We start from the raw sequence: 8963 nt of genomic DNA on the forward strand, positions 1-8963 counted from the left end.
TACACATTTGGGAACTTATGTGACAAAAGTGACATTTAATTGAATTAGAAGGGGTATTCATTTAACGACTGGTGCTGGCAAATTAGCTATCCAAATGGAATATACGAACTGTTTCCATCTCATACCATACACCAAAGTAAATTCCAGTTAGATTAAAATTTCACTTAAAAAATTGGAACAATAAATATATTAAAAATAAACTTAAGGCATATTTGTTTGAACACGAAATGGGGAGAAGTCACTAGGCAAGACAAGACACTCAGAACCTGTAAAGGAAAAAGGCAGATATATCTTAATAGATAATTTTTTAAAAAATCAAATGTAAAGACAACTTTCAAAAGTCAAAATAAAGAGATCGAGGAAATATAGTTACAATACAGGTTAATATTCACAACTTAGTAAGAAGGAAAAACCACCTAAAGGAAAAAAAGAGCAAAGAATATGAAGACATTTAAATATATATTTCAATGGCCAAAAAGTATGAAATAATGTCCAACCACTAGTTGTCAGGAAAATGCACATCAAGGTAAACTAGATACCCTTGTGTTTGGCCCTAAGAATGGGGAAAATTAAAAAAAAAAATCTCACAAGGTCAAGACATCGAGGTGAAACCCGTCATTACTAAAAAATACATTTCAACATGGTGAAACCCGTCATTACTAAAAAATACAAAAAAATTAGCTGAGTGTGGTGGTGCATGCCTATAGTCCCAGCTACTCGGAAGGCTGAGGCAGGAGAATCACTTGATCCGGGAGACACAGGTTGCAGAGAGTTGAGATAGAACCACTGCACTCCAGCCTGGTGACAGAGCAAGACATCATCTCAGAAATTTTTTAAAAAAAGGCTGGGCGCGGTGGGTCACGCCTGTAATCCTAGGACTTTGGGAGGCCGAGGCGTGTGGATCACAAGGTCAAGAGATCCAGACCATCCTGGCCAACATGGTGAAACCCCGTCTCTATTAAAAAATACAAAAAAATTAGCTGGGCATGGTGGCACGCGCCTATAGTCCCAGCTACTTGGGAGTCTGAGGCAGGAGAATTGCTTGAATTCAGGAGGCGGAGATTGCAGTGAGCCAAGATTGCACCACTGCACTCCAGCCTGGCGCCTGGCGACAGGGCAAGACTCTGTCTCAAAAAAAAAAAAAAAAAAAAAAAAAGAAATTCAGTGTGGAAGAGGATTTTGGTAGAAGCCTTTTTATATGTTGCTGGTGGGAGATCCAATTTTACAAAAGTTTTGAAAACTAATTTGGAGATATGTGTTGAACTTAAAAGCATCATTCCTCCATGTAATGATCACTCAGGTGACAGCCTCTGACCGCAATTTAGAAATCAAAAACAAAAATGTCAACGTTTTGGGAAATCAAAATCTCATATCTAAATAACCCAGAGGTAAGAGTGAACACTGCAACTGCAATTAGAAAACATTAGAAGGAAACTATAGTGGAGATGCTACATATCAAAACTTGTGGGTTGGATGCAGTGGCTCTCACCTGCAGTTACAGCACTTTGGGAGGATGAGGTGCGAGGACTACTTGATGATTGCTTGAGGCTAGGAGTTCAAGACCAGCCTGGGCAACAGAGCAAGACCCCAATCTCTACCAAAAAATTTAAAAATTAGCTGGGCAAGCTTGCCTGTAGTACCGGCAACTTGAGAGGTTGAGGTTGGAGGATCACTTGAGCCTAGGAGGTTGAGGCTGCAGTGAGCCATGATGGCTCCACTGCACTCCAGCTTGGGTGACAGAGAGAGAATCTTGTATCTTAAAAAAAAATCAGCCTAGGCAACACAGTGAGACCCCGTGTCTACACAAAATAAAAAAGTAGTGGGTGTTGCAGCACAGGCCTGTAGTTCCAGCTACTTGGGAGGCTGAGTTGGGAGGATCGACTGAGCACAGGTTGAGGCTGCAGTGAGCTGTGATGGCACCACTGTACTCCATCTCTGGGGGACAGAGTGAGACCCTGTCTCAAAATAAAACAAAACAGCAGCAGCAACAACAACAAAACACGTGGAATGGAGCTAAAGTGTTTTTAGAGAAAAAATTATAAACTGAATGTTCATATTATAAAATAAAATGACTGGATAGTAAGAGATAAGCATTCAATTCAGGACTTTAAAAATGAGAACAAAAGAAAGAAAAAAGTTAAGGGCAGAAATTAATGACAGAGAAACAAAGATACAGGAGGATCAACGGTCAAAAGTAGGTTTTTGAAACCTTATCCCAGACCTAAACATCACCTATCACTGACCCCAGAAGCTGCATATCTGATTCCACAGACTCCGCCCCATTACTAGTCCCAAATAAACACATCACTCACCCGGCAGAAACCTTGAGCAATCACCCAATAGACCCCATCCCACACCTCGCAGACCTCCGGTATTCACCCCGCACAGCCCCTTCTCACCCCATGGACTTATCACTCATTTGACATATACCCTATCACTCACCCTAGAGACCCTGTATCACTCACCCCACAGACGCCCTTATCATTCACTCCAGTGTCCCCATCACTCAGCCCACAGGCTACCCATCAACTTTCCCTAGTGACCCAATCACTCACCCACAAACCCCAATCACTCACTTTCCACACCTCCCTATAAATGACCCCAGAGAAGCCTCCTCACCCTACTGAGCATCATCATTGAGTACGAAATCCATGTCATAACATCACCATAATTATCTCAATGCTTGATCCACGTCATAACATCCCCATAATTATCTCAATGCTTAAGTGGCCCTAAGTCCGTCTGTTGAACTCACTCCCAGAGGCCTTAAGTCCTGAAAACTGCTTCGAGGGACCCCGGCGCTTCACGACTTCATTTGCACATGCTCAGTGTCAGCTCCGAAGCGGCCACTCGCCCACAATTACACCTGCTGCCCTTACACCGCGTCGGTGCGTGCGCGTGTGCGTCGAAGGAGAGGCGGCCATTCCAATTTCCTTCAGTGACTGTCAGGCAAGAAACATGGCTGTCCCCTTGGGAGCGTCTCTACGGGAGCCGCCATCTTGGAAGGGTGGTCATTTCGGCCGTGAAGCCCGGTCCCCTACCCGATATTCCCCTGTGGGAGTTCCAGTGGCCGAGGCACTAGGCCATGGAATGTACCACCAGGCTTCTCCCCCTCCGCCGCAGCCTCTAGGAGTCAGTCACCTCCGAGGCCCCAGCGGGCGGGGCACTTTGCCTCTTCTGCCCTCAGGATGCCCTTGCCCGTCCCCTCTGGGGAGCCTCCGCCTCTTTAAGTATCACCCAGCCCCCCACCCCCAGGAGCGGGTCGCGAGCCGCCCCCGGCCCCGCCCCTGCCCCCGCCCCCGCCCCCGCCGCCGCACTGCTCTGTGGCACGCGGCGACCTCCTCTCCGCGGCGGCCAGCACCCCATGCCCACCCCGTCCCGAGCCCACCTGGCGGCCCCGCTGGCTACAGCTCCAACCTGGGCCCCGGTCGGCTGTGGGAAATGCCCGGTGTCTTGACTATCACCGAACCTGTGCAGTTGCCGCCGTGGCGGGGGCGGGGGTGGGGGGACTCCTGCGTATCAGGTTTAGGCCAGGAAGCGGAAGTCGCTTGCAGTAAGAGTTTAACCTGTGTGGGCGCGGAGGGTTGCGGGGATTCAGCGCCCGGGACTGTCGATCTGTGCGGGGAGTCATGGGTGTGTGTGACATCAGTGGTAGAGCATCTTGGTTCATTTTCACATTTCAGTCGTTAGCCTTTCTGCTTTCCTCGTGGAAGCATTAAGGTTGAAGTTTTCTTCTAAAGATCCAAATTTTGATTTGTTATATTCGTTTGGATTTTTTTTCGTGTTCGGTTTCAAGTGCTGATTTGTAACTTTCCCCCACATACACCTTTTGATCCCTGAATTATTTAAAAGTCCATTGTCCGGATGGCAAACATTCTCCGAGACTCAAAGGGCAAGGCCATGGGTCTTTTATTCCTGCTGCTGCTCCAGGGAGAACACACAAACGCGGTGTCTCCAGGAATGTGGGAAAGGAGTGGAGTTTTATTCTAGGGGAAGGAAACAAAGGCGGCCGAGTGCCAGCTGCACGTTTGGTGGGCTTTGGTCAGCAGGGGTGGACACGCTGCCCAACGGAGCTGTCGGCAATTTGACCCAGCTCGGTCTATCGCGTCCTTTTCTAAGGATCGATTCAAAGAAGGAATTTAGAGGGACTGCAGAAAATATTACAGGTTCTAACCCCATTTTGCATTTCCACAAAAGAACAAGAAGTTAATCCTTACGTCAGTGATTTCTAAGCCTGATTTGCCTTGTGGCCCAAGAACGTTGAGCTTGAAATTTGTTGAAACTTGCCTTAAGGCTCAGGTACGAGACCAGTTTTCAAAATTGGTTTTGTGTCTTGATTGAAAAGACTGTATCTTCCAGTGGTTGGGTTTATCGTACTCTACGGCTCTATTGGTTCAAGCTTATGCGTTGGGCCGTTTAAAATGTGTGTTTCCTGATAATTCCCTTCAGCTTGTCAACTGAGGGTGGGGGAGGGGAGAAGAAAGAGAGAAGAGAGAGACTGTTTTGTCAGGTTTTCCTTGTGCTATTAAATTTTTTGCTTCCTATATTTTGAAATTTTATTATTAACTTCAGATAATGGTGTACTGAATAGATACAGCCAAATTCCTTCCCACAAAATATTGCAAGGTTTCCTAGTCCCACCAGCAAAATCATTAAGTTCATTAAGGTAAATCCCCTCCAGCGTTGGATGTTAATGCTGTCTTTAATGTTGTTTTTTTGACAAGTTGCGCAATTGAGAATTGTTTTGGTCAGTTGGCCATTTAGGTTTTCTCTTTTGCAAAGTTTCATATCCTTTGTCCAGTTTTCTTTGGGGTGATTTGTCCTTTTCTTTTCAATTTGTAAACAGTGTACAAATTACATGGTACGTTGGGGATATTAACAGTCTGTCAGTTACACTGTACATTAGGGATATTACATTAGAGATATTAATATCTTTGTACATTAAGGATATTCATCATCTGTCAGTTACATTGCATTATTTTTCCCTGAACTCTTTTTGTCTTTTGCATTTTATGTTTTTTTTTTAAATATGCAATGAGAAAAATTTTATGTGGGCTGAGTGCAGTGGCTCATGCCTATAATCCCAGCACTTTGGGAAGCTTAGGCTGGTGGATCACCTGAGACCTGGAGTTTGAGACCAGCCTGACCAACATGGTGAAACCCCGTCTCTACTAAAAATAAAAATAAAAAAAATAGCTGGGTATGGTGGTGGGCACTTGTAATCTCAGGTACTCAAGAGGTTGAGGCAAGAGAATCATTTGAACCCAGGAGGTGGAGATTGCAGTGAGCTGAGCTGGCACCACTGCACTGTAGCCTGTGTGACAGAGTGAGACTTCATCTCAAAAAAAAAAAAGAAAAATTGTATGTGTTCTTTTTAATATGTAATTAGTGAAATATAGCCTCTGATCAGATATGTCTAAACTTTCTTTTATGGCTTTTGTATATCCCATCTTGCCTAGTTTCCCTTCCCTATTCTAGATAGAAAGATAATCTTAACATTTATACATTTATTTCAGTGTCCTTCCTTTCTCCCTCTCTACCTCTCTCCTTCCTTCCTTCCTTCCTTCCTTCATTTCTTTCGAAGGAGCCTTCACTGCAACCTCTACCTCCCAGGTTCAAGCAATTCTCCTGCCTCAGCCTTCTGAGTAGCTGGGACTACAGGTGCACGCCACCTGGCTAATTTTTATATTTTTAGTGGAGATGGGGTTTCACCATGTTGCCAGGATGGTCTCGATCTCCTGACCTCGTGATCCGCCCACCTCAGCCTTCCAAAGTGTTGGGATCACAGGTGTGAGCCACTGTGCCAGGCCTATTGCTTTTTTTCTACTTTAATCTAGTTGGAATTTACTCTGGTGTATGGTATGAAATAGAGATCAAAGTTGAACAAGAAAAGAAGCCTGTGTCATGCTTTTTTCTGTGTCAAATAAAAACAGAGGCTTTCATTAGAAAGACAGACTATTGCAAAAGGGCGAATGCTCCCATCTCAGAAACCTGAGAGCATCTTGAAACCAAACAGAAAAAAAGCTTTTCTTGTAGAGGGTAAGGAGGCCGGCAGAGATAAACAGAATCTGTGGAGAGGACGCTGCACAAACAAGGGGGAATGGCTGGTGGAGTCTGCCAGGAAAGTGTGTCACTGTGGTCGGCCCATTCTCAGGAGAAGCTGAGAAGCAGGGTGCATTGCAGGGGGTGGGGGGATTTCTACTTTTTTCGGATGCTTGCGTTGGCTTGGGAGCAAGCAGAGTCCAGGAGCTTGTAGGAAAGAACCCTGGTTCAAGTTTGGCTAAAGAGCATTTTGTTCTGATTGATAAGTGGGAACAAGCAGGCTTATCATTTATGAGACAAAGAATAGGAATTTGGAGGGTGGGTGTCTGGCCTTCTCATAGGTAAACAGGGGCATCTGTGATTTCTAAGTCATATGGGGAAGGATGATTCTTTATAGTAAGCCATTTTTCAGAAAAGCCATTTTCCCTTTAGAGTAAGGGGATTTCTTGACCTGCACTGCTCACCAGGATGAGGTGTCAATATTGTCAACTGGCACTATTTATGTCAACTGTACCTACTGAATTAAATATCATTTCTGTCATGTAAGGTCACAAATATGCTTAGCTTGACCTGAACTCTATTTTGTGTCTATAATCTATTTAATTTCAAGGGATTTTTGTTCTTACAAATTTATTTTCTAGGAATTCTCTGAAGTTTAAAATCATTTGATCAAATTTCAAAATAAATGCTACCAACCCACCCCCCACCCCCCCAAAAAAAACACCCACAACAAAACTAAACTGTTGTGGCCGGGCGAGGTGGCTCACACCTGTAATCCCAGCATTTTGGGAGGCCAAGGCGGGCAGATCACTTGAGGCCAGGAGTTTGAGACCAGCCTGGCCAACATGGCGAAAACCTGTCTCTACTAAAAAATATATTAAAATTAGCCATGTGTGGTGGCATGCACCTGTAACCCCAGCTACTTGGAAGGCTGAGGCAGGAGAATCACTTGAACCCAGGAGGTGGAGGTTGCAATGAGTAGAGATCACACCACTGCACTCCAGCCTGGGTGACAGAGTGAGACTCTGTCTCAAAAAAACCCTAAACTATTGCTGGACAAGGTGGCTCACACCTGTAATCCTAGCACTTTGGGAGGTAGAGGCAGGTGGATCACTTGAAGTCAGCAGTTCAAGACCAGCCTGGCGAATAAGGTGAAACTCCGTCTCTACTAATATAAAAATTAGCTAGCCACAGTGATCCTAGCTACTTGGGAGGCTGAGGCAGGAGAATTGCTTGAACCTGGGAGGCAGAAGTTGCAGTGAGCTGAGATCATGCCACTGCACTGCAGCCTGAGTTACAGAGCAAGACTCTGTCTCAAAAAAAAAACCTATTATAATTTTGATGATTAGAATTATATTTACATTAATATAATAGTTGGGGAGATTTAATGTTTTTATTACATTAAGCCTTTGTATCTAGGGATTTGATGTGTCTGATTATGTCTTATATGCTACAGTGCTATTTATAATTTTTCTTCTTATAAATCCATCATCTTTTTATCTCTTTTGGTTAAATTTATTTTTACATATTTATATTTTTGTTGTTGTTATTTTTACTAGTCCCATCTGGCTTATTGCTAGTATAGGAAGAACCTATTTTTATAATTTTCTTTCTTGTTTATTTATTTTGAGACACGGTCTTGCCTTGAAGTTCACTGGAATGATCACAGCTCACTGTAGCCTCAACCTCCCATGCTCAAATGATCCTCCCTCCTCAGCCTCCCAAGTAGCTGGGACTATAGGTGTGCACCACCAGACACAGCTAATTTTTTTGAGACAGAGTCTCGCTTTCTTACCCATGCTGGAGTGCAGTGGCGAGATATTGGCTCACTGCAACCTATGCCTCCCAGGTTCAAGCGATTCTCCTGCCTCAGCCTGCTAAGTAGCTGGGACTACAGGCACGTGCTACTACACCCAGCTAATTTTTGTATTTTTAGTGGAGATGGAGTTTCACCATGTTGACCAGGCTGGTCTTGAACTCCTGACCTCATGATCTACCACCTTAGCCTCCCAAAGTGCTGGGATTACAGGTGTGAGCCACTGTGCCTGACCAGACCCAGCTAATTTTTGAATTTTTTTTTGTAGAGACAGGTTCTCCCTATGTTGCCCAGGTTGGTATAAAACTCCTGGACTCAAGTGATTCTCCCACCTCAGCATCCCAAATGGCTGGGACTACAGGTGATAATTTTATCTTGCATCTAGCACCTTATCAAAACTATCTACCTATTCTGGTAGCTTCTTAGTATAGTTTTTTTTTTTGTAGGTTTTCTAATTGTACAGTCATATCAGATATAGATAATATTCTCTATCTGACATTTGATATGATTATTTTTCTCCTTTTTTCACTGTTTCAGCTGTCTAATAAGGTAGCCACTAAGCTCATTGACTGTTTATTTTATCTTTTTATTATTATTTTTTTGAGACAGGGTCTCACTCTGTCACCTAGGCTGGAGTGGAGTGTCATGATCTCTACTCACTGCAGCCTCTCCCTCCCAGGCTCTGGCAATGCCCTCACCTCAGCCTCCCAAGTAGCTGGGACTACAAGTGTGCACCACCACGCCCAGCTAATTTTTGTATTTGTAAAGATGGGGCTTTGCCATGTTGCCCAGGCTGATCTCAGACTCTTGAGCTCAAGGGATCCACCTGCCTCAGCCTCCCAGAGTGCTGGGATTACAGGCGTGAGCTACCATGCCTGGCCTGCTGTTTAAATTTAAGTTAAATCAAACTTAAAATTCGGTTTCTCGGTTGCCTAGCCAAATTTCAAGTGCTCAGTACCCAAATATGGCTAGTGGCTACTGTATTGGATGATGCTAAATACATAAACATTTCCATCATTACAGAATGATGGACAATGCTATATTGGACAACGCTGAGACAGAGCCTTCAAAATACTGTTGAGTAATAGATGTGATAGAAAGTGTC

General features: G+C 44.3%; 1 protein-coding gene across 15 annotated transcripts in view; it reads right to left on the minus strand.

Moving 5' to 3' along the window:
* Positions 1–3516, minus strand: part of ZNF41 (zinc finger protein 41) — a 43799-nt gene extending 40283 nt beyond the window's left edge. For 5 of the 15 annotated variants that reach the window (XM_008989205.5, XM_017968601.4, XM_054250885.2 and 2 more), the window contains exon 1: positions 3389–3516. The gene's annotated coding sequence lies outside the window, so the exon portion shown is untranslated. Of the gene's footprint in view, positions 1–1489; positions 1595–2619; positions 3205–3388 lie in introns of those variants that run through there. The other 10 variants (XM_008989204.6, XM_078363147.1, XM_078363145.1 and 7 more) reach the window with 3 other exon arrangements.
* Between the last annotated feature and the right edge of the window lie 5447 nt (positions 3517–8963).

Source organism: Callithrix jacchus, chromosome X (genome assembly GCF_049354715.1).
Source record: "Callithrix jacchus isolate 240 chromosome X, calJac240_pri, whole genome shotgun sequence".
Classification (NCBI taxonomy): Eukaryota; Metazoa; Chordata; class Mammalia; order Primates; family Cebidae; genus Callithrix; species Callithrix jacchus.